Raw genomic sequence first — 26,657 nt, forward strand, 5'->3', positions numbered from 1 at the left:
TTTGAAATATTTCCTTGTCTTAATCCTCTAGAAAAGATAAATATCCTATTTCCCTCTGGGATAATACAAATAACAGACAACACTTCCTGAGGGCCGATCAAGTGCCAGACACTGTCTTCTCACTTCCTACAGATTAATTTATTTTGTTCCCACCACAGCTCTCTGAGGTAAGTGCTACTATGATCACGTCAAAAACAACAACAAAAAAAGACACAAAATTTAAGTCTCATTGTAAACAAATTTTGCTTTTCTCATTATGATAAAAAAGTGCTGAATGACAGAGAACTTACTTTTTTTTGTTAAAGATTTTATTTATTTATTTGACAGAGAGAGAGAGAGAGAGAGCGCACAAGCAGGGAGAGCTGTAGGCAGAGGGAGAGGGAGATGCAGACTCCCCACTGAGCAGGGAGCCCTAAGCGGGATTCCAGAACTCTGAGATCATGACCTGAACTGAAGGCAGACCCCTAACAGACTGACACAGCCATCCGGACGTTCCCCAAAGAACTCTCTTCTATTTGTTTTTGTCAAACTTCAGTGTGGATTCAAAAAAAATTAAATACGATAAAAAAAAGACAGAAAGAGGAATTCAGACCTAGGAAGCCTAGGATAGTAGCTAAGTACATCATTGTAGAACGCTCTATTAAGTTCCTAAAATCCACGTGAACGTGGAGCTGTGTTAGAGACAACTGTTAAGTAGAGGATCTTTAAAACAAAACAAAACAAAACCGAAAACAAAAAAAAACAAGGATCCAAGAGAGCACACTGTGTCCACCAGGTGGCACTCGCGCCTCTAAACGTGGGGTCTGCCTGGGCACACTTTTCTGTTCCATCAGCGCTGGGCAGAAAGACTAGGGTTTCCCGGCCCACAGCTCTGTACCCATGGCTGAGGAGCGGCCAAACATCAGAGCACTCTGCTCTCCTCAGAGGAGGAAGTTCTCAGGTGCATAGTCACTGGGGTGTAGTGGATAGATGCAGGTCTGTTTCAAATCCAAATTCAAGTGCAGGCTTCTTTAAATTCCAGCCCTGCTAGCTACTATTGTATGACTTGGGGCAAGTTATTTAACCTTTCTGTGTTCTAAGATCCTTATCTGTGAAATGAGGACAAACGTGGTACCTACTTCATTCCGCATCATGGGTTGTAACTGCTCTGCTCATGGAAGGCCCAACTGCCTGTTCTATGAAATGGAATTAATATGACCTTTCAGTAGCTGGGCACTTAAATGTAATCAACATTTTATTTGGCTCACAATATACCATTAAGATGAGTTTCAGCCTTAAATGCTAATGTAAAGCTATGACTGACTACTAGATGTAAGATGGTCACTAGACGAGGACATACGGATTTAGCACCTGCAATGAGCCAGTCACTCCTCTATCTTGGTACATCTTGGTACTTCTGTCACCAAGATGAGCAAGGCAGGTATTACCCTCCCCCTCATGTAGCTTCTAACCCAGCAGGGAAGATACGTGTTAAACAAATAACCACACAAAAATCAACATTACAAATGTGCAAAGTCTTACAGGAATGTAAAACAGATGAACCTCACCTAGTCTTCAGCTCCAGGGAAAGCTTCAAAGAGAAAGTGATAGAACAAGGTAATCAGGGAATTAGCCAAAAGGGGGGATAAGCATTCCAGGTAAATAAATGAATGAATGAATAAATAAATAATTAAATAATTAAATAATGACATTTGCATAGGCCCCTAAGTGGGAAATAGCCTGAGAACATTCCAGTGTATCTGGCTAAAAGGGAGAAAAAGTGGGTCAGAGAAGCTGGAAGCTGGAGAGGTCACCTGTTTGGCAAAAAGAAATATTAAAAGATTTTAGATAGAAAAAAAGATAACATTTTAAAGATTGTTTTAAGAGGTTGCTACGACTGGCTTGGGGAGGCTGGATTGAGGAGGTACGGTGGGCTGGGGAAAGCCAAACAATGGTGGCGCCGGAACCAGGGTGGCAGGAAGTGAGCTGGGGGAGTCAAGGTTTCTGGCTCGGACAAGAGGCTTGATGATCTTGCCGTCTCGCAAGGCAGAAATCACCGGGAGAGAGGGACTCATTTTGGAGGAAAGTTCTTGTGCTCGTTTCAGGATATTCTGAGTTTGAGGTACTTACCCAAGCTCAGGAGGAGCTGTTAAAAAAGCACAGGTTTGTGTGGAGCTTGGAGGAAAGGGTTCGGGCGACCAGCATGCAGATAGAATGGAGACACGAATGGGAAATGGGACTTTTTTTTTTTTTTAAGATTTTATATTTTGTTTGTTTGTTTAGAGAGCGTGAGCAAAGGGGCAGAGGGAGAGCGTGAATCCAAGCAGACTCCACACCGAGGGCAGGGCCTGGCGTGGGGTTTGATCCCGAGCCCCTGAGATCATGACCTGAACCCAAATCAAGGTCGGACGCGGAGCCGACTGAGACGCCCGGGCGCCCCGGAAGTCATGGGTGACAAGGGACGGCGTCCCGGGACAGCACTCGAGGGGGCCGCCGTTCTCCAAGGTGGGCGACTAGGAGTCAATCGCCAGCCACAAAACAGAGACAGCTCAGAGGGGCAGAGGGGACCGGCAGGCCCGGCTCCCCTCCCGCAGAAAGGGTGACGAGAGGCGCGGAGGTCGGTGGCACCGACCGCTGCTGCGCGGTCAGGGACGCGGAGGACCAGGACGCGGTCCTTGGATCTGGCTGCCAGGAGGTCGCCGGTGGCGCTGCTGGGTCAGGTTCCAGGCGGCTGGAGGCCGAAGCCCGAGGGCCGTGCGCTGAGGAGCTAAGTGTGCGGCGAAGGAGCGGCGGGGAGATGCGCTGGGCGCGTTCTCGGGGGCAGGTCGGGAGACGGAGCGCGGGGAGGGCTTCCCGGGACGAACGCGAGCCGTTTCAAGGCGGATCCCGCGGACCCGGTAGGAGGAGGCGCCGACGACAGCGCAAGAGAACGAAGCCCGGATGGGATCAGGCCGCGGGAGGAAGGAGCGCCTCCTCCTGAGAACCGGACTGTCCCGAGCACCGACCCGCAGCCGGAGGCTGGTGCCGTGTCCACACCGTGCGTGTGACCGTCTCCAAGCGCAAGGGGCGTCGCCAGCGGCGGGGACGGGAGGGTGAGGCGGGAGCGGAGGGAAGGTTCGAGCTGGTGTCAGGGCGACCCGGCCCGAAGAGCAGCGGCCGGGGCCGGCCCCGCGACGGCGCTGCAGACAGAAGGCGCGGCGGTTTGCGGCCTAGACGTCCCCTCAGACCGCGAAGCGCGGGACGCGTTCCCTCACCGCCGCCGACTGCGCATGTGCGCTGTGCCTGCCCGGCCGCGTCGCGCGGGGAGCGGGGGCGCGCGCAGGGGAGACGCGCGTGAGCTGACCCGGGGTCTGTGAGACGGAAGTAAGTCGGGAGCCCCGGCGGCCTTGCGTGTGGGGGACACGCCTCCTCCCACCTCAGGCCCTGCGCTGGGCCTGGGAACCGGCCTGACAGGAGGCGGAGGCGCGGGAGAGCACGCGGTGTCACCTGGTGTGAGCGTTTTCCCGCGGCGCCGGCGCCTTCTTACACCCGACGTCGACAGCGAAGGCGCTGAGTCCCGAGAGCGGCTCTGCGGGCCCTTCGGGGAGGAGCTGCGCCCGGCGGAGGTGCGAGGAGCCGGAGAGGAGCGGCGGGGCCGGGCCGGCGGGACAGCTGCGGGTGAGCGCGTGGAGATCAGCGGGCGGTGCGGGGGTGGGGGGAGCGGTCTGCGCATGCGGGTCCGGCGTCCCGCGGCGGCGCGCCCCTCCCCCGGCTCACGGCGCCTGGCGGGGACGGTCACGGCCGCTCTACCCGGCACTGAGGGGCACGTGCTGCTCCTCGCGCGCCTCCGAACCCTCCGCAGCGGCGCGGCACGTCTGTGGGGCGGCTTCTGATGCAGAACAGGGAAGAGCGTGGGGGACAGAGGGGCCGAGGAATACGCGACAGCAGAGCCAGTGAGCCGCGGGTGTCCCGGGGTGACGGAGCACGTGCGTCCCGGGTGTTCGCTGCACCGCAGCGGCCGGGCCAGAGACACGTCTGTGAGGGACCGACGTGAAGGGCGGACGGGGCTCGCCGAGGCTGAGGCGAGGGAGATGACGTCGCAGCAGCCAGAGTGACCACATACGACTTTGAATATGTCACCCTGACACGTGAAACTTGGGTGGTTCTTAGGAAAAAAGTACACAGTTCTTCACGCTGTCCGTAGGGGTTGCCTCCGCCTTCTGGTTTCCCCTCAGACACCTCCTCCCCCCAGCCACTTTGGTCTTGAACCTCCGGGCCTTTGAAGAATGCTGTTTTGGGGTGCCCGGGAGGCTCAGTCAGTTAAGCGTCTGCCTTTGGCTCAGGTCATGACCCCAGGTCCTGGGATCCACCTCGGTGCGGGGATCCTTGCTCAGCAGGGAGCCTGCTTCTCCCTCTGCCCCTCCCCCTGTTTGTGCTCTCTCCAACTCAAATAAATAAATAAAATCTTTTGAAAAAAGAAAAATGCTGTTTCTTTAACCTGACCTCCCCCTCTCGCCTAACCCTCAAAAGGTCTATCAAGTTAACCCCTACTCAGCACCCAAGGTGGGGCTCAAACTCACGACTCAGAGATCAAGAGTCACCTGATCGGTGGACTGAGCCAGCCAGGCGCCCCTCCCCCTACTCAACCTTTAATATTTAAGTATAGCTTAATGTCCTTGCTTCATAAAGAGCCCGTTTTGCCTTCAGACTAGTTCTATGAGGTTTTCTTTCATGGCGTTATCATGCATCATCATGAATTTGTGTGATCTTTATTTTTTTAAAGATTTTATTTATTTAAAAGGGAGAGAGTAAGCATGGGGGAGGGGTAAAGAGAGGGAGAGAAGCATGCTCCATGCTTACTACAGAGCCCAATGGAGCACTTGATCCCAGAACGGTGGAATCATGACCTGAGCCGAAGGCAGACACTTAATCAGCTGAGCCACCAGGTGCACATTTTATGTGATCTTTAAAAAAATTATTTTTCTGTCTCTTCCACCAAATCATAAGCCCTATGAAAGTAGCAGCTAGGCATGCTTTGCTTCTCACATATGCCAGCCATGAGTCCTTTGCCTCCTGCATAATAGGTACTTACTAAATTTTGTTACATAGTAAGATTTAGTTGGATAAAGAGATTGACTTGTGCAAAGCCATTGGTTGGACTTGCTAAGAGTAACAATACTAATATTTATAAAATGTGCTCACTAAATTTTATAGCTTACAACATTTACATGTGTGGCACAGTGGGTGAATGACACCCACAGGCACGACTAAATATAAAGAACACAAAAACTTAGAGAGTATGATACAAAACAAGAGATAACACAGCATGAAGGTTTGATACCCAGGAGTCTTCCCTGGGGTTTCTCCTGCAGAATGACAGTTGCAATAGAGCAAAATGGTCCCTTTTCCATCTTTATTCTCTTCTGATCTTTCTTCCTACAGGACCATTGTGGAAGTTCTAGCTACCTACATGCCTACTCACCAGGAGCAAGTAGACAACCACTGGCATGTGTGAGTCTTGGCTGCCAAACTGAGCAAAGAGAAGGTCAGGTTCCCAGGAGTGTGTCCCAGTAGGCCCCAGGCCCATCTGAGGTCTAGATTTGCCCATCTCTTTCCCTATTATATTGAGCATTCATTTAAGCAATTGATAGCAAGATACTCTGACCTGTTACCCAAGAATTTGATTCGCGTATTCTCTTGTAACCCTACAGCCCTTCTTTCATTGTGCACTTAGAGAGCAGGCCATCCATGGACTCAGAGAAAAAATAAATATTTTCCTGACTTGGGTTCAAATGTGTAAACACCACAGAGAACAAGGCATTCTCAGGTGAAGTTAATGGATTTGAGAGACTACACAGTGACGTAGGAACAGGATTTTCTGCCCCAAGGATTGCTTGATAATTCAGGAGTGGTAAGTTTCCCTGAGTGTCAGAGGGGAAACAAAGTACATGAGCTGCTAGTTTGTTCCTAGAAAAAAAAAGATATCTCCCCTGCCCTCACTGTTGGTTGAAAAACAACAGAAATCCCAGGTAAATATAGGTAACTTCTCCTGGTTACACACAGAGCTTGAAGAAGCTTCAAGATGTTAGTTTAGAAATGGCTATACAGTTTGCCAATGAGATTAGTCTCAATTTATAGGCCTGAGGCTGTCTCAGAGAGCATCCCCAGTCCAAACTTGATGTGGCTTTGGGAAATGATCCCAGTTTGCTCCTCAAGAGCACAGAACTGCTAGGAGGAACCTTGAGCAGCCTCCCAGGCCACACACCCTGACACACAGGGGCCTCAGGAAGAGCTGTGGTAGCAAGAACAGTCACCCAGCATGAGGGGCCCCTTGGATAGGAATAAAGTCTGGCCAATAGTAGCCTATTCCCAATGACCAGATGAGAAAACAGACCTCAGCAGATGCCATGTTGGGCACCTGCTTATTCCCCCATTCTTCCTCCACCATCTTGGCTCCCTCGAACTTAGAGCTGGTACCACAGACAAAGGTAAAGAAGGTCTTTGCATTGTGTAGGACTTAAATTTCTGCTTTTAGAAGAATTTGAACCTGATATCAATTGAAGAAAGGTAGCTTTTCATTATCATTGGAAAATAAAACTTAGATTTCCTACACACTTGAGTTTGTGAAAAGAGATGCATTTTCAGCATGCATATTGCCTGTTATCTTTTCTTGCATTCATCTCTGGTCTCTGTACTGGACTGCAAGATACTCAAGGCTAAAAAGTAGTTCCTTCTGGCCTTTTTTTCCTGCTCAGCACCATGTGCATAGCAGGCCCCAGTTTTGTGAGAACAGCTGTGGGATAGGATGGGCCATTCTGTCTACACATCCTTTGCCAGAGTATCAGTACAAGAGTCTCTCAGTTCTGACCATTTGTAAGTTCTCCCAAGTATTCATTTGTCACATTAAGAAATGCTTATTCAAAGGGGCACATGCATCCCAATGTTTATAGCAGCAGCACTACCCATACTAGCCAAATTATAGAAAGAGCCCAAATGCCCATTACCTGATGAATGGATAAAGAAGATGTGGTATATACACAATGGAATATTACTTGGCCATCAAAAATAAAGAAATCTTTTCATTTGCAACGACATGGATGGAACTAGTGTATCTTATCCTGAGTGAAATAAGTCAATCAGAGAAAGACAAGTACCATATGATTTCACTCATATATGGAATTTAAGAACATGGGGGATGGGAAAGAAAAATAAGATAAAATAAATAAGATAAAAATAGAGGGAGGCAAACCATAAGAGACTCTTGACTATAGAGAACAAACTGAGGTGGGTGGGGATGGATTTAAGGGATGATGGGAATTGAGGAGGCATTTGTTATAATGAGCCTTGGGTGTTATGTGTAAGTGATGAGTCACTAAAATCTATTCCTGAAACTATTACTACATTATATGTTCACTAACTTGAATTTAAATAAAATCTTAGAAGAAAATAAAAGAGATAACAAATACTTGTCAAGCCTTTACTGCACACACACAAACATACCCCTTCATGGGATGGGATGCAGTCCTGGTTATTAAGTAGCTCGTTATTCGGGATGCAGACATGATGTAGTTGAGTGGATTGAACAAGAATTGACTTTAGGACAACACCTGGGAGGTTGAGTTGCCTGCTATTTAAAATACATGTATAATCTGATAGCAAAACTGACAAATGTTTATCTGAGAAAATTTGTAAAATTTTAGAAGTAAAAAAATTGTGCCCAATAACTCAGAACTTGTAAAATTAAAAGTAGTCAAAAAAAAAAGAGAGAGAAAGAAGTAGTAGTCAAAGTTAACATTTTGATGTATATCACTATGTATGCATTGTTAAAATGTTTCATTATCTATTGGAGGGTGTTTAAGAAATCCCTGATCCATTAGGTTGTGTGTGTGAGTGAGATTTATGCTTTCTCCTAAAAAGGGGATGATGGTACTGGAGAGTTTCAGTGACTAAATGTATTTAGTGACTAGACACAGTGTATTGATGAAAGAAATTTAAAAAAATGTATTGCTGATGAGAAAAAGTTAAAAATTAGATTTCTGGTAGATGCATGGAAGGAAGTCAGGAAAAAGGCTCTGATGGCTCACTTAAATATCACCTCCTCCCTGAGGCTCTCCCATCTTCCCTCTCGCAGAGTTAGCCAACTAGTCCCTCTGTGCTCCCAAATATTACTATCTATATTTAACAATATATTCATTATTTTTATACAAATAATAAGTACTGCTTTTTCTATACTACATTTTAGGAGAGAAGTATAGTGATTAAGTATATGTGATTAAGAACATAGGTTTTGGATTTAAACAGACCAAGTTCAAAGTCTAGCCTTAATTATTTGCTAGCTATGTGAGCTTAGACAAACTACTTAGCCTCCCTGAACCTGTGTCCCATCTCCAAAATGGGAATAATAGCACTTACTTCATAGAATTGTTGTGAGAACACATAGGACAGTATTTGCAACATGCTGACCCACCCCAAAACACAGTCAATAAATAATAGGTATAATTATTTTTTATTACAGAACTTGCCTTATTGCATTGCAATAACTGGTTTAGGACTGCTTTTGTCCCTTGATGTGAACATTAGGCAGCAGGTCCTTGGGCCTGACCTTTCTCACTCCCAACAGCGTAGCTCATATTTATAAGCAATCCATATGTGTTTGCTGGAAGATAAGACAGCCATGGAAAGTGCCTGACCAAATGTTTTATCCTCATAAGTTCTGTACACTTACTGAGATTTTTAGAAGCAATTCCAACTATAAACCTTTGCCTCTTTTTTTTTTTTAAGATTTTATTTATTTATTTATTTGACAGTGAGAGAGAGAGAGAAAGAGAGAGTACAAGCAGAGGGAGCAGCAGGTAGAGGGAGAAGCAGACTCCCTGCTGAGCAGAGAGCCCAGTGTGGGGCTAGATTCTAGAACCCTGGGGTCATGATCTGAGGTGAAGGCAGATGCTTAACCAACTGAACTACACAGGTGCCCCTAAACCTTTGACTCTTATAATTACTCTTATACTGGGTTGTGTCGGTGTTTAACAGGAGTTAACATTTAATGAACACTTACTGTGTTCAGTAAGTTTTGTCTTGGTTGTTCACCCTGTATTTAAGCTACTCCGTGAGGTAGGTGTTAGTTCTTCTTTAACAGATGAGGAACCATTAGGCCTGGAATGGGTGCCAGGAACTCTGTGATTTCTGAGATTTTGTTAGGTCCTCAGGAAGGTCCTGGCTCTCTTTTCAATTGAATACCTAGGAAAGCAGTGAGGAAAAGAAGCAGCCATATGTTTTTCTTTCTTTTTAGTAAAACATTTTATTTATTTTGAAGTCCCTTGTCTCTTCTGAAAAAACAAACAAAAGAAATTCTTGCTTCATTCATTATTTTACTCCTGTGGAGGTCTGGGCAGGATTTCCTCCCTGCAGAGCCTGTAGGGACACTGATAAAGGCTACAGAGCTCCACTGAGTACCCCAAATGGTAATTAATTTTTTAATACAGGTTTGAAATAGACTTCCAATACATTAAAATAGGAATAATAACAATAATTCATATCCCATCTATGTGTATAAAAACAACCACATCTCCCGTGTGATCGTAAAGCTATCAATAAGCTAAATAAAACTGAGATTGGAGGGTATTACGAATTTTTCAAAAAACAACTTCCTCTCAAAGAGAATATTTTATCCCATGTGATTGTGCTGTCATGTTAAGGAAATCTATCAATTATTTGTTCATGTTGCCTACAGGAGTGAACGATGTTTCAAAAATAAGGAAAACCTTGAAATTATTTTACCTCAAGGAAGCTGGTTGGAATCTGTCCAGATTCCACATTTGTTTCTATTGACCAGAAGTCTTCTGACTTGGGAAAATATTTTTAATTCTCTCCGCCTTTCCTCAATGTCCTACAAAGACCTGCGTTAGGATGGGAAACATTTTTGAAGTCCCAAAGGAGTCCTCCCTTTGCCTGAAAGATATGGCGGAGCTGCGTGCCGAGAGGGGCCCCTCAGGAAGAGGAGGAAGATGCCTCAGAATAAACTTTTCAAACATTCTACGCATACTTTCTTCATTCATACTAACATCTGCTATATGAGAGATAAAATGTGGTTCTGGAGAGCATTACATGATTTTCCTTTCACATACATAGTAAGGGATGCAAAAGCAAAACAAAAAAAGAGGTCACTTTTAAGAGAACAACTGCGTGGTGCCTGGCATATTTATTCTTTCAAAAGTTGGCCTTAGTTTGCTTCCAGAATTAGAGAAATAGCAGAGGCCACAACATTAGATAGAGATCAATTGTTATTCTTTGCTTAGGAAATAAATTAATTAAAAGGAACGGGGGAAAAATCAGCGAGTTCCCTGAAATAGGAATTTTGCTAACATTCTCATACTACTACTACTAGTAAGCTTGAACATATGAAGGAGGAGAAGGAATTCCATCGACTGAAACTATCTTCTGATGTACTACTAAGAATTCACATCAGAAATATATACTGAATTTTGAAATCAATTCAGTCATAAAGGTGTCTGCTCAGCAGCATTTTCTGTGGTGAAATAGGTAGCCCCTCCCTGGAAAATAGTTTGAAAAATATTATGATTCCGTCCTGGAATTGAGACGGGGATTGCTTCTGGCTTCAGCTCTTGGAGGGAGATAATAATCGGAATGGATGAAATAAGCATAGTGTAATAGTATACTAAAGGTGGCAGATAATGCCTTCCGTCAAGGTACTCATTAAATGTCTGATGAATAAGTGATGGAGAATGCTACTGGCTATTTGGGGTATTAGAGTTGCCATTGGGACATCCAGAAGCCATGTGTTTAATTTACTCTCATTAGGTATGGGTTTGTTCTTCCATTTTTCCTTCATTCATCTGTTGATGCCTGCCCTGCGCCAGGATCTGTCCTGGGAACTGAAGATACAGCCATGAACATCATAGATATTGCTCTTAGAGAGCTGAGATCCTAAGAGACAGCAAAGTAAAGAAAGAAAGAAAACCTTACTCAGTAACCTCAGAAGACCGTACAAGTGTTGGGGGCTCTGATGCTGTCTGTGCAGAAGTTAGGACATGTCTGAAATGAGGAGCAGCGAAGATGACCTCTCTTGGGAGCTCCAGGCTCTGGACCTTTCCTAGGGAGTTGAGTGGCTCAACGTTCATCATCTGAAGCTCTCAATTAAAAGACTGAAATCAGAAGAGAGTACTGCACTGGGGGAAAAAAAAATTGTCAGGATTATAAATGAATCTCATTTGCCTTCTTAAGAAATGCTCATTTAGGGGTGCCTGGGTGGTTCAGTCAGTGAAGCATCTGCCTTCAGCTCAGGTCATGGTCTCAGGGTCCTGGGATTGAGCTCTGTACTGGGCTCCCTGCTCAGCCGAAGCCAGGTTCTCCCTCTCCTCCTTGCTTGTGCTCTGTCACTATCTGTCTCTCTCTCACAAATAAGTAAGTAAAATCTTTTTAAAAAATGCTCATTTAGGCGTGTTAGGGTTCAGTTTACATGGCTGCATCTTCCATCAGAAAAGGCAGTCACTTTTTAAAAAAGATTTTATTTCTTTATTTGACAGCACAAGCAAGGGAGCAGCAGAGGGAGAAGCAGGCTTCCCACTGGGCAAGGAGCACAATGTGGGACTCAATCCTAGGACCATGACCTGAGCTGAAGGCAGATGCCCAACTAACAGAGCCACCCTGGCATCCCAGAAAAAGCAGTCACTTTAAAGCAAATAGATGTCCCTGAAGACAATGGATATATGATTGGTTCTACAGAACAGGGATTATGATACAATTCTGTTTTTCCTCACCGCCACTCCTCTCCACCTTTATCCCCACCATCCTCCCTCATAACCGAGTAAAAAGCAGGGTCTGGAGTCTACATTTTCAACAAGGCTAGCCCACATCATCCTCTGATGCCTGACAATCTTCACGTCATTTATGGCTCTGTAAAAAAAGGTACTCCTCTAATTTCCCATATGAAAATGTCATAATTTGCCTTTTATGTATGAAAGTTTCCTACCATGCAGAAGGAGGGAACCAAAGTCTGGTTTCATTTGTTGCCAGTGGCTCTAGTACAGGCAAGCCCCTCAAGGATGGCCACGTAGGAAGTCCCTAACCGGATTGCTTGACTTCTAGCCTCAGACTAGAAAAGTCCGGGCTGTTGAATCAGAGCTCACATGTATGACTCTATGTTTGGATGTTATTGCACTGATGGTGTTGCGATTATTTGCCAAGTGGGTCCACTGTGGTCATGTGCCAGCCATTGTTACCTTTCCCATGAACCTATGGGACTGGATCCTGAAGTATGAGGGTGTGGAATGGAACCAGTCCAGCAGCACATAGGGACAGCTTACACCCTGATTACTGCTGTCGGCAGGACCGTGCAGAGTCCGGGGACAGCAGGAAAACCAGGGAGCTGTAGGGGGACAAGCCCAGGGCACCTGATTCCTTGCCAGGCAGGTGGAAGAAATGCCATCAGACACCCTGACAACTCCGGGGCATATGGCATAATTGTGGCAGGACTAGGAGCACCAAGAGCAGGAGAGATCTTCATCAGGAGGGCAGGGCCTTTGTGGAAGAAAGATGTGTGGTAGTCTGCAGGTTAAAAATGAGGACAGAAGATCAAGAGTTATGATCAAAAGCTGCGGGCGCCTGGGTGGCTCAGTGGGTTAAGCCGCTGCCTTCGGCTCAGGTCATGATCTCAGGGTCCTGGGATCAAGCCCCGCATCGGGCTCTCTGCTCAGCAGGGAGCCTGCTTCCTCCTCTCTCTCTCTCTGCCTGCCTCTCTGCCTGCTTGTGATCTCTGTCAAATAAATAAATAAAATCTTAAAAAAAAAAAAATCCTTCAGCTTAAAAAAAAAAAAAAAAGCTGTGCCCCCAAATTAAAGGAAGGCCTTTCCACAATGATCATGTGGAAAGAAACCCTCTAACACTCACTGGAGAGCATCATTGTTATGTCCCCTAGGATAAAACAAGAAGAGACAAGAGCCATTTGAATGTTGTACCAAATTTGGATGCTTGCATTCACCTCTTAATCAAGGTTTCCTCTCATCTCTTGGATTCTAAGATTATGTGGCATATTTGTTATCTATCGTGGCATGAAAAGTTCTCCTAGCTTAGAACCTCAGAAGTGTCTCACACAGTTGCTGAGGGTCAGGAATCAAGGAGTGGCTTATCTGGTTGACTCTACCTCAAGGTCTCTCTCACGGGGCTGCCAAGCAGCTCTGGGCTGTAGGCATCTGAATGCTTGTTCAGATGCTTCCAAGATGGCTCCCTCACATGGATGCTGGCAGGAAGCCTCAGTCCTCACTACACGGGCCTCTCCAAGGACTGCTCCAATGTCCCCTTACATGGCAGCTGTCTTTTCCCAAAGCGAGTGACGAAGAATAAGTCAGGAGCCATAGTGCCTTTTATTATTGATCAGGAAGACACATATCATTACTTCTGCTATCTTCTCTTCATTAGAAGTGAGTGATTAATACCCGTCCACAGTCAAGCAGGGAGTGGGAATTTGGTTTTACCTTTTAGAGAGGGAACTGCTGAAGAATTTTAAGCTTACATACAGTATTCATCTAGTATGTCAGAAAATGTAGTATACTCAGGACCAGTTGCAGGATTTGGGGGACCCAGAGCAAAATAAACATGCAGAACCACTTAAGAATGATTAAGAATTTCCAGCCAGTGACAGCAGAGCATTAAAGCAAGCGTAGTTCCCTTCTAGGTGTCAGTCCCTGTGCACAAGCAGAGGTCGTCTTTAGTGGTGAAGAGCACGAGCTTTGAAATCAAGGGTTGAAGCCCAGCCCCACCACTTCAGAATTGTGTTACTCTTGGGGAAATGACTTAAGACCTGTGAATCTGAATGTCCATTTTTCTAAAATGGGCATGATTAATTTACCTTCGACTTAGGGTTTCAGTGAGGACAAAATGAGGTAAATACTTTAGGCTTATAGGAGGCACTTGGGAACTTGTAGATGTCATGACAACATTTTCAAGGAACTTTAGGGGTGGAGAAGAGAAAAGAACCACTGAGTCCCTAACTCAGGTTGGTGACTTAGCTGATTGTCCGAAACTGCTTATGGTAGGAATAGCCTCTCATGCTCTCTGTGCTACCAACAGCTCTTTTCCCTAGCGTGAACCCATAAGTTCATGAGTTCTAAAAATGTGTCTTGTAAACCACAACAAGAATGGCCAAGGCAACGTGTTTCAGAAATGGCATGGTTTCAACATTGTTGAAGGTAGAACCAGAGCTGCTATTTTAAGAAAATCCGTATAAGAAGATCAGCATTTCTCACTGGCTGTTTTAACTCAAGGGATTTATCAGTACCTTAGAAATGGTTGCCATGAACTACTTTCTATTAATAAACTCACTTGATGAGGCTGAATATTAACTTGGAACTTCCCATAGCAATAGTCTCTTGAGTGGCTCAAAAACCAAACACCCAAAACTAAAACTATTTCTGGTTGACGTCTTCATCCTGGCAGAATTCGTTTATAAGTCACGCTAGAGCTTTGGCAGGCTCTGCTTCCTTTCTTTTTCTTTCTTTCTTTCTTTTTTTTTTTTTTTTAAAGATTTTATTTATTCATTTGACAGAGATCACAAGTAGGCAGAGAGGCAGGCAGAGAGAGAGGGGGAAGCAGGCTCCCTGCTGAGCAGAGAGCCCGATGCGGGGCCCAGGACCCTGCGATCATGACCTGAGCCTAAGGCAGAGGCTTTAACCCACGGAGCCACCCAGGCACCCCTCTCTGCTTCCTTTCTTACGCAGATGAGCATGGCCCAGGGAAGAGAAGTGGGGTGAAATTTGTACAAACTGCAAGCCTATAGCCGAGGTGTGCCCTGCCCAGTGCTCTGGCTTCCCAATTTTTGAGGTGCTATGTCACACCAGACACATGGCCTTCTTCAAAACCCTGTCACATGGGCCTTCTACGAGGCCCTTAACCACAGAATACTGTTGTGCTCAGATGTCTTTGCTCATCTGGCAAAAGTCACATACATCAGCCCATGAGGTAGAGGCTACAGGACCAGAAATCCAGTACCAGGCTGAGCAGTGCTCCTGAATGGAGTCCCCCCAAACTGATACATGTTCCAGAGGTATCTCTCTTGCTTCTTCAAAGATGGTTTCAACAAGGACCTGAGTAAGGAAAGACAGAGGTACCAGTTATTTATCTGCATGAGGAAATAAACAGGAAACATTAAGCAAAATAATGCGAGGGGTGCCTGGGTAGCTCAGTGGGTTGAGCATTGGACTGCTGGTTTCACCAATGGTAAGATGGAGCCTCAGGTCCGGGTCCGGCTCTGTGCTCAGCGGGGATTCTGCTTGAGATTCTTTCTCTCTGCCCTTCCCCACACTTCCCCGCACTCGCTCTCCCTCTCTCACCGTCTCTCTCAAATTACGAAAATCTTTAGAAGAGAAATAATGTGAGTTGGATTCTTTTCACAGGCGCATTAACATCACAAAATAAACAAGCCAGGTGCGAGTGTGAACACACTTCTTCCCCCATTTCACTACAGGCAGTGCTGTGTTCTTAGCCTGAGTCTTCTATTTCTCAAGGAACTTCTTTATTTATTCTCCAGTCCAAAATTAGCTCCCTAATTTGAAACAGCAATAAACAAACATTACTAAAGAAATCCCTTGGGCTCCTTTCTCCCACACACATTTTTTTCTGCTGCTTTGTTTGTTCTCAGTTCTTTTTGCCTTTGTGCTCAACACAAGGACCTGAAGCAGTTTGACTTTCTGAAATCTCTTTGTAAGTCTCTCGAAAGATATTTAAATTCCATGTTGACAGGAAAGAATTAAATTCACATTAATTTCAATCCGTCATGTATTAAGTCCAAACAAACTTCAGTGACATCAAAGTATGGATTTTAGTCCTTTACAGGTTTTTATGGGCTCTGTAATTCTCTGGTTGGCCGGTTCTGGATACCACTGTAGAGAGGTTACAAATCGAGACTCTCATCTGGGCTGTTGCTCTAGCAGACTTGGAGAGAGATGCTCTTCTCCCTTCTGTCTCTTCTTGACTCGCAATCTTTGCTACCTCCTTCCTTTCCTGCCTTTCTTGCTTCCTTTCTGTCCGTCAACAAAGAACTCCATAGGCACATGGCTTTTCTCTTCAGACTCAGCACCATCTTCATAAGAAAAGAATGTGCTGGTCATTTGCCTGGTTCTCTGGCATTTCCTTTGTTCTGTCTTCTAGCATAGGGGACTGCCTTTTCCAGATTGCTTGCTTTCTGGCCTCCACGTAGGTGAGCCAATGGGAGGAATGGGTAGAAGGTTGAGGGGTGCAAGGAAGGGAGAGCTGGGGGTTCCTCCTCCTCTCCTTATGTTCTGAGTGGTTTCTCCTGGGGTGGTTGCTTCTTCATGATTCCTGCTGTCAGATAGCCCCTCCCTTCATGGTCTCATCATCTGCCAGGAAATCCTCTCTGCGCTTCTGACTTCTCTGTGATGGTTCCATCTTCCAGGCTCTGATAACACCACTCTCTCCCTGGGTTCCTCCAGCCTTAGGGGGTCGATGGGTTCTGAGTTTTGTTCATCTTTGGGTTATCCTCACCATCTCTACTTAACTCTTCGGGTCTGGTTCTTCCATCACATGTATATCAAGTGCCTGTATTAAAATCCCTTCATTTGAAACACCTCTAGAGGTTTCCGTTTTCTCATCTGGGTCCTTTCTGAACAGGGGGCTCCAGATTCTAAAAACAATAAACAGCAGGAGCTTCCTGCATGGAACCCACGTGGAGGTGCTGGGAGAGAGGCATGCTTGGAGGGAGCATGGAAATTTTGCGCCCCTTTCCACATATTTGATTTCACGTGTCTATTCCATCTGGCTGTTCCCGAGTTATATCTTTTTACAATAAACCAGTAATCTAAAATCAGCTTAAGAAGATTATAACCTTCTCTAAATCTCTCGGATCTCAAGTCTTACAAAGTCCTCATAAGCTGAATGCGGATGACAAGATGTCAGAGAGGGGCAGAGCCTTAAGATGGAGTGAACCCTAAATGAACACACAGCAGAGGGCAGTCCACTGAACAGGAACCTCAGACGGGCGCATGCACAGGAAAGAAACAATCACTACCTTTGCGCCACTGTATATGCGGTTGGCCATTTGTTATGTACGATTGCTAATGTAACTCTACAGAGGGGAATGTGAGGGGTCCTTGGAAAAGAGATAATACTTAAGCAACAGCTTAAATCTTGAAAGTGTAACTTACATAAATAATAATCCTATAATACATATGCAAATCTTAATTGATTTTTGGACTGATGAGGTTATCAAATTTACGGCAGTAATGGAATCTTCCTTGTGTATAACTCAATCAGCCGGGTGAACATGTTTAGACTAATGTGATAGTAGGATTCTCATTCCCACCTGAGTGGGCACTTCCGGGCTGCTGGGCACCACGGCCTCAGACCCCAGTGATGGGGTTTCGTTCACTGCTGTGCGCAGTCTTCTTGCACCTCACCTGATAGTAACATATCTTTGTTTATGAATCTGGGAAATATTTGCTATAGAATATGGCTGGTAGCTCTTGGTGAAGTCAAAAGCTTTTGGGAGAATCTTAATACTGGTAGACTCCTCCACCCAGAGAGATATGCATACGTGCGACAATTGTAAGCAACCATTACATACAAGTTCACATGCAAAACACACACACACACAAACACACACACACACTTTGACATGAATCCCAGGAGGATTATTTATGCTGGATTAAGCCTCTCTCATTCTCCCCCCCTGCACCTATTGGTCCCATATTACTCTTTTATCCATAATCAAGAACCCTCGGTGTGGCTGTGGTTTTAGATATCATTTCTTTTCTTCCCAATCATCTGTTTTTTAAAAAGACAAAAATTTATTAGACTCTATTTGGAGAGAGTCTTCCTTATTTTGGATTTATCCTGAGGCAGATAGATAGTTCCACGTCTGACTTATGTTTAAAGATTTCTCCACAGTGATATTAATGCTTCTGCACATGAAACAGTAACTTCTTCCTGCTGTTTTGAGATATCTGTCTTTCTTATTGGCACCAGAAGAGATAAAGTTCTATAATTGGGGTAGAGATTTATGGAGTGTTATTGCTGAATGTATGTTTATGTTACTTTCCTGTGGTGAAAGACCCATAACATAAGACTTCTGTTTTGGGATTGATCTGGGGCCTCGTGTAACATGTAGGCTGTAATAAGTCACAGCAGACGCTGCCTATTCGGTCCCCGCTATCCCATGTGGGTTCCGGGATGGATAATTTTGCTCATTCTTTTGGCCTTTGCTGTGGCTTGTCAGGGATTGGACTCATGTTCATAACTCTGAGAAGTGCTCAGCTGTGAAATAAGTACTGAAAAGATGAAAAGCAATTGATCCTGAGCCATTGTGATCTTTCAGTCCCATGTGAGCAAGAAATAAGTATTTAAAGTGGCCCAATAAATCTTTTTGAGTTTAAAAGTTCATAGATTAAAAATATTTATGAATTGACTTGGGCAGGAAGGCTGGGGAAATCGTACATTGGTTCTGCAGTAGAGATGGAAGGCAGTGGGGCACATTCGTGGTAAGTTGAATGAGATCAGCCTGGGGTTTCTGTTTCTACAGAAATGAGAATCCTTTAGCATTAAAGTATGAAAATGTATACCAGAAGTATAGGAGGTGTCAGTTCCAAGATGGATTTAAAATGGCATTTAAAAAACCATTTATAGCTATTTGTTGTTTTTGAGCTTATTGGAAGAGAATAATAGACTAAATTTTGGGAGGTTGCTATAAGAAGAAAGAGGTAATCTTTCAAATTGAGCAATAAGAACTATGCAGGACCCATGAAAGAAGGTACTGGAAAAAATCTGTATTCATTTATTCATGCAGCAAGAATTTGTTGAATACCTACTATATTCTGGTTATTTGTTGAATACCTACTATATTCTGGTTAACATACCTACTATGTTAAACATAGGAATAAGGAAATAATAAGATGTGATTTTTGTCCTCAAGATTGTCTCAGGGTAGTGAAAGAGGCTGATAAACTAATGTTGAGGCCTAAGGGTGTCTAGGGGCAGCATGAGTGATCTCATTGTCTGTAGGACTTGGAGGACATTACAAAGAAAAGGGGAGTTATATCCATGAGATGAAGGTGCCAAAGACCTGAAGCTAGACTACCTTCCTGGAAGGTAGTGATAGAGCCAGCATAGGACTGAGTAGGCACTCAAATACTTCTTCACGTAGGTCAAGTGTCACCTACTTCACTCTTTGGCCTTGGGGTAATGATGCCTGGCCGCAGGTAGGAATGGGAGTCCCCAAGGTTGAAACTCTTCTATGGCTGATAAACTAGAGTAATTATACGCCTATCAAAATCACTCACTGGGACCAAAACATTTAGGCATGGAAGAGCCCATGTGCCAAGAAATAGATTCTCTTTTCCATGCCCAAGCTTAATCTGGGTAGTGATAACTGCCTTAGGCTGATAAAGATTCACAAAGAAAATAAAAATAGGTTTTAAAATGCTTTCCAATTTAATGGAACTGTGGACCTGTATAGCATGCTACACCCTGCAGGACCCCTCCCAGAGTAGATGTTAGTTTTTAGATGAGTTTTAAGAAGACCTTAGGAGAGTAGGAAATTTTGAAGAAATTTAAAAACCCAAGGCCCCAGGGGAAGGCATTCGAGGAAGGCATTTGACCCTGAGCTCTGTTGGGGTCATCTAAGATTTGGGGAGAGCTTGCCAAGCACCTGCTTGCTAAGACAGGGGTTGGGGCAAGTGAAGGCAGGGTTGGCAAAAGGGCCCCAGGGGGTCAAAGACATAAACATCTGCTCCCTTCTCAGTCATATTGACATGTATGGATTTGGGGAGAAACACCCACATTTTTGTGTGTCTGATGGGAAGGGAGGTTATGTATGTCTTCAGTAGAAATTATGCTTGCTTTGGAAGTTGGGTAACTTTTCAATGCCCTGGCTCATGTGGTCCACTGCTTCCTCTGTATAAGGTTGATTCTACCTAGATGCTACTCTCTTTGAAGTTTTTCCAGCCTTATTTGGAATTGAAGTAGATCACCACTATGAAGTCATCATAGGACCTGTTTTGTTCTACCTTGCTGAGAAAGTCTTTAAAACTGTTTTAAGATCCATCTGGAAATAATAACTGAGATGATAGGCCAGTTGAATTTATTTAAAGTAATAATATTGAAATTTGTTCACCAGTTCAACAGTTTATTGAATATCTTGTATGTTCCTAGGCTCTGGGGATACAACTGTGAACCAAAGAGACAAAAATTCTGCCCTCATGGAGTTTCTCATCTTGTACAGAAGATGTTAAGATGGAGAACACTGCTGAAACAAAGAGCAAACCTACTACCAAGCCTTGGCTCATATTTCTAGGTTAAATTTTGATTGATTTAGTCAATAGCACCTCAGTCTGGATTATATGTCATCTTGGTTGTTAATGAATTAAATTTTTTTTGTTAAGCAATTATCTTTCTCTATCAGCATTTTCCTATACTAACACTTGTGATGAATGTATATTCTAGACTCAAATAAATGGACATCTAGTTTTAGGGATGGCAGCAGAAACTGAGTCTTATTTTGTCTGTTTGCAAAATGGCTCTTCATTTGGGATAGACAGTATTTTTTTCTCCTTTGCCATAATATTTGCTTTTTCTTACAGTCCTCCCCAAGTCTCCTCAGCAACAAGCTGACAAGCTCCCAGGTTATCATTAGAAAAATGAAAATGCTTTTTAAAAAAGATTGGAAAAAACTCTAGCTATTTTTCATATCTGTTTATTGTTTCACAGTGAGGTTTTGCCATAATGGTACTAACATGCTATAGCTTGAGACAAAATAAAAAAGACAATTATTTTACTAGTTAAAATGAAAGAATGCAAAATTATAAAATGTTGGGGGTGGGGGAAATGCAGGCAATTTAAATTTCCTGGAAATGAGCCTATCATATATTTGAAAAAGCAGAGTATTCTGAGCTGTAGACATATGCATTTTGTGGAGGAAAAAATTGCACTTGGAGTTTCCCTGCCTGATTTTAGCGCTCAATTACATTGTTATTTATTTTTTATAAAGAACGGTTGCTTTTGACCTTCCCATAGGCCAGTACCTATGAGGAACCCTATCTGTGAGGTCTTTGAATTCTTCTTCTTCTTCTTCTTTTTTTTTTTAAAGATTTTATTTATTTATTTGACAGAGAGAGATCACAAGTAGGCAGAGAGAGAGAGAGAGAGAGGAGGAAGCAGGCTCCCCGCTGAGCAGAGAGCCCGATGTGGGACTCGATCCCAGGACCCCGAGATCATGACCTGAGCCGAAGGCAGCGGCTTAACCCACTGAGCCACCCAGGTGCCCAATTCTTCTTTTTCTTATCTTCAGAAAGCTTTGGTGAATTTTCCTGCCTGGGAGAAATTCTATCATCCATTTTATCCCCTAAGATTCTTGTTGACATTTATGTACCATTTTTAATTTTTTTGAATTAATTTTATTTTTTAATGAAGTGTAATTAACATTATGTTACTTTTAGGTGGACACTGTAATGGTTCTATATCTTGTATATATTGCAAAGTGATCATCAGTTGATAGTTCAGTTAATATCTATCATCATATGTAGTTACAAATCATCTTATTTTTTTCTTCTGTTAAGAATTTTCAAGATCCACTCTCCTAGCCATTTTCTTTCTTCTTCTTCTTTTTTCCTAAGATTTTGTTTGTTTGTTTGTTTATTTATTTATTTGACAGAGAGAGAGTGCACAAGCAGGGGGAGCAGCAGGCAGATGGAGAGGGAGAAGCAGGCTCCCCACTGGGCAGAGAGCCTGATGCTCGATCCAAGGACCATGGGATTATGACCAGAGCCGAAGGTAGACACTTAACTGAATGAGCCATGCAGGTGACCCTCTCCTAGCCACTTTCGGTCTATAGCTTCTTAAATACTTGGAGTAAGAGCAGTGCTTATTGTCCTGGAGGTTGAAAATGCCAAAGAAATATCTCTTATAATACGTAATGTGAATTTTAAATAATACTTTATAAGCATTTCTTTTCTTTCTTAAGATTTTATTTATTTGACAGAGAGGAAGAGCACAGCAGCTGGGTGGCAGAGGGAGAAGGAGAAGCAGACTCCCCACTGAGCAGGGAGCCTGATATGGGGCTTGATCCCAAGACCCTGGGATCATGACCTGAGCCGAAGGCAGATTATGAAGCATTTATTTTCAAACTACTCTTTAAATACATAAAAAGGTTTCTTTTGCATGAAACTATGTAAGATGCACTAATACTGTGTTTATTGAATTTGAAGATTTTATTTATTTATTTATTTTAGAGAGAGAGAGAGAGAGAGAGACTATAAGATAGGGGAAGGGCAGGGGAAGAGGGAGAGAGAGAATTTCCAGCAGACTCACAGGTAAGTGAGGAGCCCGGCGTGGGCCTCAGTCCCATGACCCTGAAACCATGACCCCAAGATCACGACCTGAGCCAAAACCATGAGCTGGACTCCCAACCAGCTGAGCCAGCCAGGCTCCCTGAGAACACTTGAAAACAGAGTAAACTCTCAAAGATTCTTCTTATTTTCATGGACCTGGTGCTTTCTAACTGAATTATTTCTTTAATATAGGAATCCACCAGGCAGTAGGAGAGGCCAAACATTTATAAGAGAACAACTAGAAAGATTTTAGAACCTGGACCAGATTAACAGGTGCTGAGAGGTTGTGGCATCAAGATGTTTCCATGGAGGAGAAGGTAGAATCCAATTGAAGAAGAGGGTCAGGAATAGGTGAGAACTGAGTTTTGTCTCAAAGGATAAGTAAAGTGAGTGAAAACTAAGTGTTTGGGTAAGTAGATGAGAGAAAAGATGGCCAAAAAAAAAAAAAAAAAAAAAAAGACTCCGATTATTTTAGAACTGGAGACCCTTAACACATTAAAAATGGTATAAAATAACTAAGCGCAGACAGCATGAGACTTCTGGTTCAAATTCTAAAGCTAGCTGCAGATACGGCCAGTGAGAACATGTAAAATTATGACTTCCAGCTCATTATTTCTTTTGCTACACCAACATGAGGTAGAAGCAGGTCGTGTGGACTTTTTGTTGTTTATTTCCCCAAAAGTTGTATTAATTTTTTTTTTAAGGGCTCAAGTAGGGATGTCTGGGTGGCACAGATGGTTAAGCATCTGTCTTTGGCTCAGGTCATGATCCCAGGGTCCTGGGATGGAGCCCTGCACTGGTTCCCTGCTCAGTGGGGAGCCTGCTTCTCCCTCTCTCTTTACTGTTTGCCCTGCTTATGCTCTCTCTGTCAAATAAAATAAAATAAGGTAAAATAAAATAGGCTCAAGTTAAAAACACCTAAGATAAAAAAAAAAAACCAACAAATTACACATTTAGTGGTAATTCTCCTCCTGGGACACACAAATGTGCTTTTATATCTACATTTTCCCACAAGGTTGGCAGGATTTCTTTTGTTTTTATTTAAATCATTCCATGTTTTTATTGATCTAAAGTACACTTTTTGTATTCTTTTTACTCCTTCAATTTGATAACTTATGTTTTTCACCTTAAAATCATAATAACAGTCTTTCTGCTTCTTCATATATTCTACTTCCTTTCAATAGACTGATGGGAAGGCAAAAAATGCTTTTGTAGTTGGTGGATTCATTATCCATTCTTGACGGTTACTAGAACTATAATCTGTTCCTCTTAAATTCAGAAGTTGTTGATTGATATTGATTGACTTGTGAAAAGAATGGCCAAGAAGGTAAAAGTATTTAAAAACCTCATGGTATGTCTTCAGAAGTTTGGATTTTGAGATCTGTGAAAACTAGGTTAATGGTGTTTTTGAAAGAGAAGCAGAACTTTGCCCTAAAAACACTTTCGGCTTTCTAATAGCTTCTTGGTTCATTTTCTCAGTGATTATTAGGATGAGCTCAACAGTTTCTAGTATTTTATTTTTTTTCTGAATTTGCTGAAAACCAGGCAGAGAGCCTTAAATGTCCCCACTCTGCTAGGTCCTTCTAGAGGAGGAACTGTTTCCACATAACTACATTCCCTGTCTTTTCCTTGGGGCAGGAGCTCCAAAATCTTCCTGAGTGGCTTTCTCAGGAGTCCTATCAGCACATACTCTTCCCAAACCTACTTTTTAAAGAAAACTTGCCCTATTCGAAGATGAAAAGTTGGCAGAGTTCCCCCACTCTTTTTTTTAAAAAAGATTTTATTTGTTTATTTGACAGACAGAGATCACAAGTAGGCAGAGAGGCAGGCAGAGAGAGAGAGAGGGAAGCAGGCTCCCTGCTGAGCAGAGAGCCCGATGCAGGACTCGATCCCAGGACCCTGAGATCATGACCCCAGCCGAAGGCAGCGGCCTAACCCACTGAGTCACCCAGGCGCCCCTCCCCCACTCTTTTAAACCATTTGTTTATATTTGGTACGTGTGGACCTGCCATTTGAACTTGTTATTTTTGGAAAGTTGGACCAGAAAGAGAGGTCAGAGGTTTCCTTATTGCCAACTTGCTATAAGCGATCTGTTTGGAACCTGAAATCAGACAGGCAAAATGGAAAAGTGAGTCTCAGTGTGTCTTCGGGTGGCAGGTCCATGTGCTGTTGTGAAAGCTGGTATCCACCAGGCTAGGTTAGCAAGGTCCAAGACAGTGAGATTGCAGTGGAGACCAGAGTCAGACGGCCTGGGTTCCAATCCCATCTCTGCCACTGTCTCAGGGTCAACTGCTATGTAGTGGCCCCTCCAAAGACAGTCTCTCACTACTGTTTCCTGATGGTGGGCACCGACTAGGTTCAGTTAGGTTTTCTCTGCAGCAGTCTCGTATGAACTGTGGTCAGTCGGTGACTGGGGCTGGAGTCATCTCAAAGCCTCACTAACTCACATATCTGGCTCCCGGCTGGGTTCTCCGTTGGCACCATCAGCTGGAACATCTGCCTTTGACCATCCACGCAGACTGAGATTGCTCACAGCATGGGAGCCCGGTTCCCAGGGTGAGTGAGGGCCAGGCGAAACCTCTAACTCCTTCCACGACCTAGAATCAGAAGTCATACAGCATCACTGCTGCTGCGTTCTACTCATTAGAATCAAGCCTCTAAATTCAGCCATATTCAAGAGGAAGGCAACTAGACTCTACTCTTTAACGGGTGAGGGTCAGAGAGTTTGCGGACAGGTCTTCAAACCACTGCCGTCACTTCTTAGCTGGAAGACCTCTTTGGTGTCGGCTTTCCTTGTCTGTAAAATAAGAACAAGAAAGAAACCTACGTCAGGTTTCGGACAAGACTGAGCAAGAACGAATCAGTACCGGATCAGTACCGGAGAGTCGCTCTGCCTTAGCTCACCCCATTATCGTGTCTGCTGTAGATCAGACTTTGATGCACATAGTGTCACCCATGACGATACAGTTCCAAGCAGGTAGAGTCTGGGCAGTTGCCACCTTTCCAAACTCTGCTGGTGACATTTGACAAATCCCAGTGCCTGTGGTTCTTACGTCTCCGGGAACAGAGTTACTATATATGGTATGAATTCTTTGGTTCACCTCGTTTTAGTGACAGTTTCCAGATATAGGTCAGTCCATTTAAACCTGGCCCCATTTATGGCAATTTATTTCATTTAGGATAAAGTAGTTAGAATCATGAGTAATAATTACTGTGCCTACATTGCTCTGAACACCTTCGCCAGGTAATCCTCGCCTCACCCAGTGAGTAAGCTTGGAGGAGCGCCCTGCCCTCCTCTGGGGTGAGGAAACCGGGCCCGGGTCAGGTGGCTCGCTCTGGATTCCGCTGAGAGGCAAGAGGCAGGCCGGAGAGGGAGGCCAGAGGTCCTGACTCTGTCTCCTCCAACGCGCGCGAGTGATGCGCGGACTGGTCCCCGCCGCTGCCCACTCCCCAGCGGCTATTGATACGCTGTTTTCAGACACAGACACGTACGGGTATTTGAAATTTCTTGTAAACTATCTTGTATTTTTGCAGCAGAGAATTTGACCAGTGTTTACTTAGCCTGGCGGGAGATGTTAGGAACCTTGCAAATAAAAGCACACTTCGCTACTGAAGCACCTCTTCCTCTCTCGGTCGAATTCATCCTTCCTGCTAGTCTTGCGCGGCCAGACTGCGTGCAGGGCAGAGGCGTAAGCGGCAGGACTCCCAGTCCGCCGGCGCTTGCCCCCGGGCTGCCCGCCGCGGCACGGCCTGCCGGGCGCCGGTAAGCTCGGCGGTGCGCGCAGGTGCGAGGCCCGAGCTCCCGGTGGCCGCCGGCCGCGACGCCCCCCGTGCTCGCCTCTGCGTTCGCGGCCGCGTCCCGACCTGCCCCCGCGCAGGCTTCCGCGCGCGCTCACCGGGGGGCGCTGTGCCGCCGCGCCCGGAGGCCGGGGAGGGTGGGCTCGGGGGCGGGGGCTCCGGGCCCTGCCGGCGCGCGCAGGGGCGAATCCCTGCGGCGAGGTCGCCGCCCCCGCCCCTCGGCCGGCCCCTCGGCCTGCGGGGGAGAGGGGAGTGGCCGCGCGCCTCCCGCCGCAGCCCAGCGCCCCGCGGCAGCCGCTCTCCGCAGTCGGGCGCGCACGGGAGCCCGGGCGCGGCGCGTGGAGGCGGTGCAGGAGCGCGGGGCGCGGGAAGGGACAGCGTCCGCCGGGCAGCCTCCGTCGAGCAGCCGCCGCGGGAGCCCCGCAGCTTCGCGCCCGGCGCGCGTCCCGGAGCGCGAGGACGACCAGGAGGCGCCGCGGCGCCCGGCGAGGTAGCGCGAGCCTCTCCCCTTCTCCCCGGCCCCGCCCGCTCGCTCCGGCCGCGGCCCTCCGG

At 45.2% G+C, this 26,657-nt stretch overlaps 1 protein-coding gene and 1 long non-coding RNA gene across 4 annotated transcripts in view; both read left to right on the plus strand.

Moving 5' to 3' along the window:
* Nucleotides 1-3,072: 3,072 nt before the first annotated feature.
* LOC123393698 lies at nucleotides 3,073-20,456 on the plus strand. Its single transcript, XR_006608502.1, has 3 exons — nucleotides 3,073-3,636; nucleotides 5,401-5,503; nucleotides 20,134-20,456. It is a non-coding gene; the product is annotated as an uncharacterized LOC123393698 (long non-coding RNA).
* Nucleotides 20,457-26,470: 6,014 nt separating this feature from the next.
* MYO1B (myosin IB) overlaps nucleotides 26,471-26,657 on the plus strand; it is a 176,631-nt gene continuing 176,444 nt past the window's right edge. For all 3 annotated transcript variants that reach the window (XM_045086522.1, XM_045086523.1, XM_045086524.1), the window contains exon 1: nucleotides 26,471-26,595. The gene's annotated coding sequence lies outside the window, so the exon portion shown is untranslated. The remainder of the gene's footprint in view (nucleotides 26,596-26,657) is intronic.

This window comes from Mustela putorius, unplaced genomic scaffold (assembly GCF_011764305.1).
Source record: "Mustela putorius furo isolate JIRA1106 unplaced genomic scaffold, ASM1176430v1.1 tig00000992_pilon_pilon_pilon, whole genome shotgun sequence".
NCBI lineage: Eukaryota > Metazoa > Chordata > Mammalia > Carnivora > Mustelidae > Mustela > Mustela putorius.